The sequence below is a fragment of the Ursus americanus genome, chromosome 14 (assembly GCF_024610735.1).
Source record: "Ursus americanus isolate L20-20 chromosome 14, mUrsAme1.1.p, whole genome shotgun sequence".
Taxonomy (NCBI): domain Eukaryota; kingdom Metazoa; phylum Chordata; class Mammalia; order Carnivora; family Ursidae; genus Ursus; species Ursus americanus.
Genome location: NC_142140.1, coordinates 64,993,378 through 65,005,405, shown reverse-complemented (window position 1 = coordinate 65,005,405; position 12,028 = coordinate 64,993,378). Strand labels below are relative to the sequence as shown.

General features: G+C 46.4%; 1 long non-coding RNA gene across 1 annotated transcript in view; it reads right to left on the bottom strand.

Annotated features, from left to right (window-relative positions):
• The window catches only part of LOC123792080 (uncharacterized), a 63,348-nt gene that overhangs the window by 6,468 nt on the left and 44,852 nt on the right, over nucleotides 1-12,028 (bottom strand). The gene's annotated exons all lie outside the window — the stretch shown is intronic.

The window sequence follows — 12,028 nt, the reverse complement described above, 5'->3', positions numbered from 1 at the left end:
ACAGCCATCCAGGAAAATGACTGTTGAGTGGTGTTGATTGTCGAATCTTCTGTTTGTGAATTCAGCTTCCCTGGGTGTCTGGGCTTGACCATCCCCTTTTTCCAGTCGAAGCTGCTCCCCAGGGCAGCTCCGGAAGGTTTTCAGTAAATCCTAATGCAACGAGTATCGTTTCTAGCCAGACGATAGGTCCTTACACGGCACTTGGGTTTCACACGCACATGATACAGGCCTCTCTTGGTTTTTAAACTCTCAATACTTAACATTAAACCTACTAAAAATACGTCAAAGTATGTGAAAAAGAAAAACCGTAAACTCTGCAATGGCTCTGTGGGCTGTATTGTGTCCCCCCCCAGGATTCGAATGGTGAAGTGCTGACCCCCAGTACCTCAGGGTGTCACGGTATTGGGACAGAGGGTCTTTTCAGACTGAAAATGAGGCCGTGCAGCTGGGCCCTCGCCCCGTCTGACTGGCGTCCCTGAAGAAGAGACACCAAGTCCACGAGAAGCCCCCTCTGCCGACACCTTTCTCTTGGGCTTGGAGGCTCGAGCCTTGGCAAGAGGGGCGTCTGTTTAAGCCCCGGTGTGCGGGGCTTCACTCCAGTGGCCATTCTCCCTCCTCGGGGCAGGCTCCCTGAGAAGCAGCCACAAGACTGGGTTTATGGAAACTCCAGGCTGGAATGCCTTTGCTAGGAACCTTGTCAAGAAGGCGAGGGACTTCACCAAAGGACTAGTCTCGTGTGACAAAAAAGATACTAAATAGGGGCGCCTGGGGGGCTCGTAGGTGGAGTGTCTCTGACTTGATCTCAGCTCACGTCTTGATCTCAGGGTTGTGAGTTCAGGCCCCGCTGTCGGGCTCCACCCTGGGTGTGGAGCTTACTTTAAAAGGAAAAAAAAAACAAAAACTAAATACCTAAAATGCCAGACATCAGAAAAGAGGGTCTGTTTTAAGCCCCAGAACATTTCTGTGGATCACTTTGCCGCAGGCTTGCTCCCGATAAAACACAGTCCTCATTCTCAGCTGTTCCAGGTTAGAACCGGTGTCATGATCCAGAAAGGGAACAGCAGCTTTTGAAGAAACGTCTTTGCTCCTCATTCCAGTGTCAAGTTCAAAGGCTTAGAATCAGGATGTTAGAAGCAGGGAAAGGGGCCTCAGAGATGACGTCCAAGTCTCTTTTTACTCGTGAGGGGACAGTCCCAGCCCTTCTGAACCTACATTAGAACTTGGGCACCCGTGTCCAGTCAAGCCCCAGCGTGTTCCCCTGCCATGGGGGGGCTCACAGTGACCCTGGGAATCCAACCAAACGTGGGGGTGTCATGTGCTGGGCGGGCAGCCTTTCAATCATGAATTCGGGGAAATCAAAATCGAGGCTGCCTCTCAACAAAGCTATCACTTGGGTGACTTAGGGTGCTTGCGCTGGACTTTCCACGGAGTTAAATTTTTAGAAATGTCCATTGTTTATTTGAAAATTCTTAAGAGTCGTGCGCGTGCGGGAAGCGCGGAAGTATTTAATGCATCCGGCTGTCCACGAGGTGGCCGATCACCTGAGGTCTAGGCGCCGAGATTCGCTGAACCACCCGCTGGGTCCGTCCGCAGTAAAACACCCATGAGTTGGGAGGCTAATCTGAACCCAGTAAGGTGATTTGAAGTTGCAAATGCACTGACATATTTAAAATATTTAATTTTATTAATCAATAAGTTAATAATTATTAATATAATATAAATGTTTTATATAAATATATTTTATATATAAATTTATATAACATAAATATAAATATAAAATATATAAAATATTAATTTTGATTAATTTAATTAATTAAAATATTTTAAAATATTTCTTACTGCTTTTAAATGTGTGAGTAAAAAATGAAACTTCTCAAATCATCCATGATCCCTCAAATAACGTCTTCTTTTTTCATACAGTACAATTTAAATCTTGTGTGAGAGCTACCTTTAAAAGAGCAGTCACCACCCATTTTTATTCCTTTAACACCTCTAGAACTTAGGTCATCATTTGCTATTCATTTTTAAAATGTATTTTAAAGGTGATTGGTTCTTCCACAATTACACTATATTCTCGGTAAAGAAAATTTGGAATATACAGAGAAGTTGAAGGAAGTAACAATATTCGGATGCATTTCCCTTGAATCATCATTTTAAAATCTCTCCTTACGCCAGAAACTCCCAAGTGTATCCCTTTATAAAGTGAGGCAGGACACAGCCAGCTCCAGCCCCTCTTGCCCATTGCCCCCTCTCCCCCCCCACCCCATGGGCACCTGCTGCTTAGTGTTGAGTGGTCGTCTTCCCAGAGCCCCCAGGGTCCAGTCGGGCTCAAGTTACAAACTCGAAACTAAACATGTTACTACCGTGACTCACAGATGTTGCCCGGTTTTTACATGACTGGTAATTGTTACATTTTTGTTATATTATTGCATATTTGTTTTATTACTGAGTTTGGTAAATATTGAAATTGGCCCAGTATTTCCGCCAAGGTGAGGTGGTGGATTAGCTGGGGAAAAAATAGTTTTCAGGGCGATCTTCACTCTCAGAGCTCCCGACACGCCCCCCCCCCCCCATGCACACACGCACAGGTAGGTGTGCGGTGTGCACACAGCCTGGGCACTCAACCATAAGCGTGGCACCGTTGCCCCTCAGGCACACGTTGCACTAAAACCAACCCTGGTTTCAGTACTGACAATGCGGGGGCGCCTGCGTGGCTCAGTCAGTTAAGTATCTGCCTTCGGCTCAGGTCATGATCCCCGGGTCCTGGGATCGAGCCCCGTGCCAGGCTCTCCGCTCAACAGGAGCGTGCTTCTCCCTCTGCCTCTGCCCCTCCCCTTGCTGGTGCTCTCTCTCTCTCTCTCTCTGTCAAATAAAGAAATAAAATCTTTAAAAAAAGAAAAAACCATGCGGGCTAGGTGAAACCTGCAAGTACCTGGGAACACTACCAGCACGGCCGGTGCAGGGCCAATGGGAGGGTCCCCCCGAGAAGCCATGCAGACACCAGCACATGCCTAGCACGTGAGGGCTGCCGTTATTCTGGTCCCGGGGCAGGTGCCAATTTGGGGCTTGCTTGACAGATGGTGTCGACAGGTGGGTTTGGTTATAAGTGCTTCCTGCCCTCCCTCGGTCACTGCTCCGCTTCAGCCTGCCTGGGGGATGCTGACTTCTGACAGGCTCCTGCCCGTTCTGCCCCCCACACCCTCATCCCGACACACACCTAAGCCTGGAACTGTGGTCCTGTTGCCTTCATGAAACGTTCACACCTGCTTGCTTAAATGGCATTCGAATTTAGAGACAAGTTTCTTGAAAGACACCGTAGGGTTCGAACCAGAAACCTGGGGCATTTGGTCTTGACACAGGAACACCAGGGCACGATCGTATGGGAAGAGCCAGCAGCCCTATGGGGTTCCTTCTCTAGGGCCAGTAGGCACAGAGGCCCCATGAAGCCCCCTTATCTTTAGTGCGGCAGACAGACTATAAACAGATATGTTCAATGGCATCAGACTGTTGTGAAGAAACAAAGGTTTGGAGAGTGATGGGGACGATGGGCATTAATTGGTCAAGGGAGTGTCCTTCGGGAGTGACCATCTGAAACCGTGTGAGTGAGTCCCGTGAGTATCTTGGGGGGTGGGGGGATCTTCCAGGACCAGGACCCTGACCCCAGAGTGTGCTTGGCAAGCACGAGCAGCAAGGAGCCCAGAGCCACAGGAGCTCCCTGAGTTGGGGAGAATGGGAGGTAGAGGCTGGAGAAGGGGCCGGGGGTCACATTCTGTGCACTGCCAGGACTCTGGCTCTACTGTGAGCCTGGGGGCCGGGGGGAGCCCTGGAAGGACCGAGAGCAAGAGCCTGGCCTGACCCACTCCTGCAGGGCCCGCTGTGATTGCTGCTTTGGTTCATGGAGGAGGCAGGATGCTAATGTCTCCCCTCATGGGGGGGGCGGGGGCGGGTCGTAAAAGTCACACAGCCTGTGTACTATATCAGGAGAAATCCCTGGCCATTTAATAAAAAAAAAACAAAAACAAAAACAAAAAAAATGAATTTTCTTTTTTCTTTTTATCGTGGAAATTTTAAAACATAATCAAAGCACAGAATAGTTTAGTGACCTTGGTATGCCCATCTCCGTGTGGCCGATCTTGTTTCATCTAAACCTGCACGCACTCCCACCCACCCCAATCCCACAAGTGTACTCCTCCCTGAAAGATACCAGCTCTCTCTTCTCAAAACAAAGTCACAATCCCATCATGACCTCAAACAAGCTGTGTGTTTTGTTTTTCACTTAATACTAGCAAATACCCAATCAGGTTTACCACTGGATCCTTTGCTGAAAGGAGCCACGACACCGTTCATCCTGGAGGCGTGTTCTGTCCGTGTGGCACATGGGACTCTGTGTCCATGTCTGCATTCAGCCTCAGACGAGCCCCCGCAAGCCCCTGCAAGCCTCTCCGCCGTTCCCACTCAGGAGTGGCGGTATTTGGGCTGGACCAGATAAGAAAGACCTCCACCCCCATCTTAGTTGTTTTGTTTGTACCATGGGAATAACTGTGAGCACGAAGTGAGGTGCTGTGAGAACAGGGAAGACTAGCAGACAGTCATCGCCGGGAGCTGGGCGGTTATTGATTGCAAAGCGCGAGGGGACAGCTCGATCCCATATCTAAAATGTACTAAGCTATAAACTTAAGTTGTAGGCATTTAGCTGCACGCAATCTACAGTTTAAAACGTGGAGGGAGGGAGGGAGGGAGGGAGGGAGAGTTCCCGTGAAGGTAGGCTCAAGAGAAAACCGTGATGCAGAGAAGTGGCTCCCTGTCACAGGGACGGTGACACAAGCTGACGGCTAGCGCCAGGCGGCCAGGGGGCGGTGGACTGAACAGAGACCACGTGGAAGGTGAAGCCCCCCGCGAGCTTCAGCAAACCCAGAGGAGCAATGTCAGAGCAGGGCCGGGACCCCGTGGGCAGGCAGGCAGGGCCACCGCGCTGTGCACGTACACGCAGTGTCATTGCCCTCCTGCCACCAACGGTATGAGAAGGAGCTCGGTGACTCCCCCCACCCACCCCGAGCTAGCAGAGAGGCAGAGAAACTTGCCCAGAGGCTTCTGGAGGCTCTCTGGGCCCAGGACACAGCAGGAGCAAGCGGAAGGAGGGAGCAGGCATGTTCCTTGCTGGCTGCCACCCTGAGCAGCGGCTGGCCGTGTCAGTCAAGCCGGGAGCCGCTCTGATGATTCCCGTGCCGGTCAAGTCCCTTTTTAGGGACTAACCCAGGGACACTGCCCTTATACTTGAGCCATCTCAAGTATTCTTGGGCGGGTCTGCAGTTGGCAGCCCGTTATCCGTTTTCCACTGAAGATGGCGCCAGGGCGAGGGGCCAAGCTGAGCTCTGCAGACGTGGGAGGGCCCCCGGTCTCAAGAAGTGGCACCAAGAGCCTTGGGCTCTGCATCAGCTGGGCGGACAGGTCCCGGTGGTGGCCTTGAGGCTGCTCTGCTGTCATGCTGTTGGCTGTGGCACGGACCGTCCGGCATGTCCTCATCGTGGAGGGGAGAAAGGAACTCGTCGGCAAGTCTGCAGCAAAACCAATGCTAGAACCTCCTGTCCAGCCTTCTGCCCACGCGTGGCCCCAGGGGCCAGCAGCGTCGCACCACCTGGGGGCTTTCTAGAAACGCAGGGTCTTGGCTCCATCCCAGACTCTGAACCAGAATCTGCATTTTAACAAGATCCCCGAGTGATTCCTACACACGTGAAGGTCTGAGAACAGCGCTCCGTGGCACGTTGACTTCGGAGCCTACTAACTTCTCCCCGGCGGGGAAGAGAGAAAGTAAAAAATAATAAAGTAATTCATCTTCCCCCTGCCAGGAAGCTCTTTCTTTAATTAATTTGGCTTCGGTGGAACACATCACTTGAAAGTATCTCTCAAGTAAACAAATTCCATTTTCTGGTGATGGTTTGATCGCTCCATTTTTTAATCAAAGACATAGATCACTCCCTGTCAGAACTTCTCCTCAGTGCAGGATGCCAAGGGTTTCGCGGTTGATAGAATTACAGCAAAAAGCAGAGAGAGATGCTGTTTGGTTAACCGGGGAGGCCTTATCAGGGCAAAATGCAGTATTTCCACTGGGGCCTTTTGGAGCATTGGGCTGAAACAAGACTGAGGACCGTTTGCCCTCCGGTCGGCCCGAGGCTGACGAGCGTAGCTGATGTAATTAGGTGGGACTGGGAGAGGCTGAAACTGCCTGTCTCCTGGTCAGCTCAGGCTCTGGTAAGACTCTTAGTTAGAGAAGACAGTGGAGCCACGGGGCCTTCAAGGATCACCCTTCCTTCTCAACAGAGGGCGGCGTTTAGTGTATCATTTGGGTATATACACACGACATACATCTCACCTCTGTATCGCAATAAACCTTACTTTAAAAAATTGCAATGGCATTTTTGGGGAGCTCAACAAAAAGATTCAGAAATCAATCCGGGAAAAAAATGTGAAGAATAGTTATAGGAAAGATACAAGGAAATACAAGAAGGGAGTAAAAATAAGAGCAAGGAGAAAGGACTTGCCTTACCACTATTAAAATATATTGCTGTGCCCCAAGTTTTTAAAAACTATACTATGTACACGGCATTTACCAGATCGAATCGCAAATGGAAGTATGGAAACAGAGACACGTTTTGCAAAACTCCCTAACAAAGGTGGTATATTGGATTGGTGAAGATTACTAACAATTAGTATCGGGACTCAGTGAACTTAATGAAATGAGAAAAGGGAGATAGTTATTCTATACCCTCCATTCAAATGGACGTGGGTAGATTAAGGATTTAGGTATAAAAAAATAATAAAAGCACTAGCAGGAAATACGTGTGAATAGTTACCCTACTGCGGGTAGGTTTGCCCCAGGGGTCATGGCGCACGTCCTGCCCACACACGCCTAATGGCAGCAGTGGCCCGTCTCCTGTACCACGTGGTCACAGCCACCGCAGCCCAGAGTCGGCGGTTCACAGGCTGGACCGCTCCGCTCCTCCCTCAGGAACATGAACAGAGGAAGGCTGAGCTGGTCGGCAATGGGAGCTGCCACAAGGCTGTGGTGAAGACAGACCCAGCCAGGCCACAGGGAGATGCCCTGAGCCACTGAGCCACGTGCACACGCATCATGCACAGCGGTGAGCAGAGTCCGGGCAGAGCAAGGAGCAGGCAGACGGAGACAAGCAGGGACCCCAACGGAGAGATTTCCTCCAACCTTTTTGATTCACAATTTTTTTAAACAAAAAATGTGACAAGCACCCTCCAACATACACGCATTTATTATTTATAAATTATCTACGCATACCGCTGCATGAATATGCAAGTGGTTGCCAGGTGTAGCACATTAACCAAAACAAAACAAAAAAACCAAAAAAAACAGAAAAATGAAAGGCTGAAATAGCAAATAAATAATATTTTTAGCCTGGGTGATATATACATGGGTAATTATTTTATTACTCTATAAACTGCACATGTCCATGTTTGTATATCTCAGATATGTTTGCTCTATTTTCCTATAAAAATTTAACACATATATACATCTAAGTAGAGGGGCTAATATCTTCTTCCCACATTCCACTGCTTCGTGTGCTCCTGACTCTGGAGACCCGCGCTTTGGAATGCCTGGGGTTTCCTGTTTTAGGTTGACTCTCCGCTTGTTCTTACAACGCCCGCCCTCCCCATCCCACCTCCTTTCTCTGGAGGTTCTGAATGAGTCCCTGTTTTTTGCAAGCATACAAAGGCCAACTAAGATAGTAGAAAAAGCTTTTGTAAATATGACTCTAAGCAGAAAGCACAGAGTAAGTCACTGTTGGGCTTGATCAGAAATAGATGTAACAAAGAGTGACCATCACTAATATATAAGGAATATTTACGGATCCCTAAGGAAATAGAAGATAACATCCCGAGGGAAAGCTGAGCAATGGACATAAACAGGCAGCTCAGGAAAGGAGAATACCAAATAGTTAATAGCCATACCCCCCCCCCAAAAAAGCATTACTAGTGATCAAACAATGTAAATTTAAGGAGTGGAATTTCTGTCTCTCGGGACGACAAAATGCTAAGAAGAACGTTACTCGCTGAGAGTGAAGGTATGGAGAAATGGACCCTTCCGTGGAACCGGGGGAATATAACGTGTGGCAGGCTCTCTGGATGGCAATTTTTCTTTGTATAGCAAGACTGCTAGTCCATCTATATGCATTTATCCACGGAAAGAACCGTAGATAACGCACAAAGATTTGGTCACTGCAACATTTTTGTAACGGTAGACAATGGAACGTGTAAATAACAGAAAGTAACCTAGGAGACCAGCTCTAGGGGATCTTAAGGTGCCCAGCCACAGGGGATAAATAAACCATGGTCCATTCTGAAGGGAAACACCACGAACCATTGAAAGGGAGCAGCTGATTAATGTTTAATGAAACGGAAAGACATCCAATATATACTTTAAGTGACTAAGTAAGCTCCAAAAGCTTGATCTCATTTTTTGTATAAACCCAAAACATACATACCAAAGTGATATTAACAATGATGATATTAGGGATTGTTTTTATTTTCTTTTTTTTCCAGGATCTATTTCCTAAACCCCCCTAAACAAACGTATTTTAATTTCGTAATAAGAAAGTGATCTTTAGGAAAAATATCCCAGTCTCAGGAAGATAAATAGTTTATCCCCGTGTCAATTTTAGTCAAATAGTCATTGCTTCCTCGAAGACAATTCCAAGGATTATGAAGCTGTGGCCGGGCTCAGATGGTGCGTGCTGTGATCCACTAATGATGTCTGCAGGGATTGTGGGAAGAGGAAGTAGCTTCCTCGACCTAGTACCCTCCAGCCATGACACAGAAACGCTGGAGTTTAGCGATGTGGCCTTGGGTTTTGGCTTGCTTTTGACTGGGGAGAGACATGGCCAGAGTCACGTTCCCAGTTCCAGCCCAGGGAGGTCTAGGAAGGAAACGCTCTTGGTAACTCACCATCATGGACACTTGGTACGTGGAGAAAGACAACCCAGCTGCCTCCCGCAAGCCACGTACGTGCTTTGAGGATACAGACAACGCCCTCAACCAAGTGGATCTCTCTGGTGCTTCAAATCACAGAAGCAAAAGATAGCAGGGCTAAAGAGAATGCAAGGGATCATTTGCTTCGACTCCATATTTTTTTCTTTTCACAGAAGAGGAAACCCAGGAGCAAATAGTTTAGACATTTTGATTTGTATAGGCGAAAAGTTATTCCTCCCAGAATCCTGAAGGGTGCCATCAGGACCTTGTTGGAGCAGTAGGATAGCTTGGCATGGCAGGCTCCAAGCAAGGAAACCCAAATATTCCTCACTGAGTCATAGTTTCCACATCAATTAAGTGGGGATAATTCCACCTGCTCTGTCTACCCTCCCCCCCCAACCCAGGGATTGCTGTGAGGCTCAGATGAGATAAGGAACAAATGAGAGAAACATGTGCAATATACACAAGAGATTACCAAAATCTTTGACATATGAAAGTTCTTAAAATAGAAGAATATTAACCTCTCAAGAAGAAAAAGACAAAAGACATGAAGACTATTTATAGAAGAACTACGAATGGGGCGCCTGGGTGGCTCAGTCGTTAAGCGTCTGCCTTCGGCTCAGGGCATGATCCCGGCGTTATGGGATTGAGCCCCGCATCAGGCTTCTCCACTGGGAGCCTGCGTCTTCCTCTCCCACTCCCCCTGCTTGTGTTCCCTCTCTCGCTGCCTGTCTCTCGCTCTCTGTCAAATAAATAAATAAAATCTTTAAAAAAAAAAAAAAGAAGAAGAAGAAGAAGAACTACAAATGACCAAAAGCATATGAGGTCCAACCTTGCTCATAATAGAAGAAAAACACACCAAGACATCAGGAAGTTACACTTTTTGCCTATAAAACTGGCACAGAATAGAGCAATGATGCCCAGACTTGGCAAATAGGTGGGGAAATAACCTTTACATGGCGGGGGGTGGAGAGTAAGTAGATGTGACCCTTCGGGATCAAGGATGTTCGTCACTATGGTATTTTTATAAGTGGGATTTATTAAATAAATTACGGTACACCTACATAATGGAATTGTATGGTACCATTACAAATGATGACACAAACCCGGAGTTCCTGATACGGAAGGATGTCCACAACAACATCGTGTAAAAATGAAGTTGATTGTAATACATTTTTGCATGATATCATCTGAATTTTACAGGGAGCATATGCTGCTTTAATAAAAAAAAATAGGTACACATCTCCCTGTTTATTTTGAAAGGAAAAATATGGATATGCACATAAAAATATTTGGAAGTAATATATAATACTAATGGTTGTTAGTCTCAGTGGGGAAACTACGACCTACCGTCATTGTCTTATATTTTCCTATAAAAGTTTAAACATGCATATGAACGTTGACTTTATTATCAGAAAACCACCTTGGCAAAGGGAACCTTTTCCCACAAGGTCTGGTTGCTACCTCGTTTCTAAATGAACTCTTCACTCACTGTCACTCCCAGTTTCCTGAGGACCCCAGAACCTGCCTTCGTAGAACAAATTATTCTGCTAGAGAGATGGTCCCTGGCCTGGAGGACTCATGCTTCTGGCTGGAGCCTCCCGCATCACGACAGTCACATCTTCACACCTAAGAAAATTCACAATAATTTTGTATCTCATATCTAATATCCAACTTATGCTCAGATTTCCTCAGTTTTTCCCCAAAATGCCTTTCCAGACGGTTCCAGATTGTTCTTTCTTCCCTCTCTCCCAAACTTTGTTTCTTTTCTTCAATCTAGGATCTCACCAAGGTTCACGAGCTGCATCTGGTTCTATCTCCGTGGTCTCTTTTAAGCTAACCCTGATTTAAAAGACAATAACAATGGCTCATTTTGAACTATCTTGGCCAATTTTTTTTTTCTTGTGGAATGTCTCGCATTCTGCATCTGACTGACGGCTTCTTCTCCATGGCATCACTCATCTGTTCCTCTCTCTACTTTCTGAAGGCGTGACGCAGTGCCGGAGGCTTGATTAGATTCGGGTTGGTAGACGGTATTTATAGTGCATCCTGGATCCCCTTGTTGGGACGCCAAGTTGTCCTGGCAGGATGTGATTCCTGGTGCTATGTTCCATCGCCTGGTTAGGGTGGCCACTATCCTTCTCCCTGACGCCTTCACCCAGTGCTTTTAGTAGCACTAATGATCCTTGCTTGGGCCAATTATAATGGTGGTGGCAAAATGATGCTATTTCTCATTTTCTCATTCCGTCTGGTCTGTTAGTGGCATTCTTCTGTGAATGCCCAACCCTCCCCCGTCCTACCTTAGGACTCACGGATTATTTCCTGTTCAATCTGTTGATATTCAAATAAAGTCATCATTCTTCCAGATACTCCAATCGATTCATACTAATAGGTCCAATTCAAATTAACATCACTAGATTTTTCTCACCTTCTCTTATACTTGTGTCTTTTTCTCTTAGAGTGAAATCTTGGTTTCTCATAAAGTATTTTATGAATATTTTATAATCTAGTTATTTGCATTATCCAAAAATGTATAAATTGTTTTGAATTGTAATCCAGTATTACAATTAATAATAAGCCTACTGAGAATTCCCAATTTCTTTGCAGTTCTTTTCATGCTTTGAATACATCTCTCTAAGAATGTACAGAGTATTTTTCAGAATTGGCAGGAATTAAGATTTTTCCATGTGTGGGTTGCTATGAATTCATATACATTAGGTTTATTTGTTTTGTTTCTATTCAATTTTGGGAATTGCTTTTTTCCTTCCTTTTTAATTTAGATTGATTTTTGAATATATAAACCCCTGTCATGGCTCAAGAGTCGAAATCATATAAAGAGGCACGGGTGTCATGATTCCTATCCCCCTCAATAGTAGCCATTTTTATTAGCGTCTCGTTGTCTCCTTCTTCTGTTCCCTTTTGCAAAAATGAGCAAATACATATAGATATTCTTCTATCTCCTTTCTATACACATTGTTCTGGACCTTTCCTTTTTCACTTACAGTGTATCCTGGAAATTACTCCCTATCAGTTC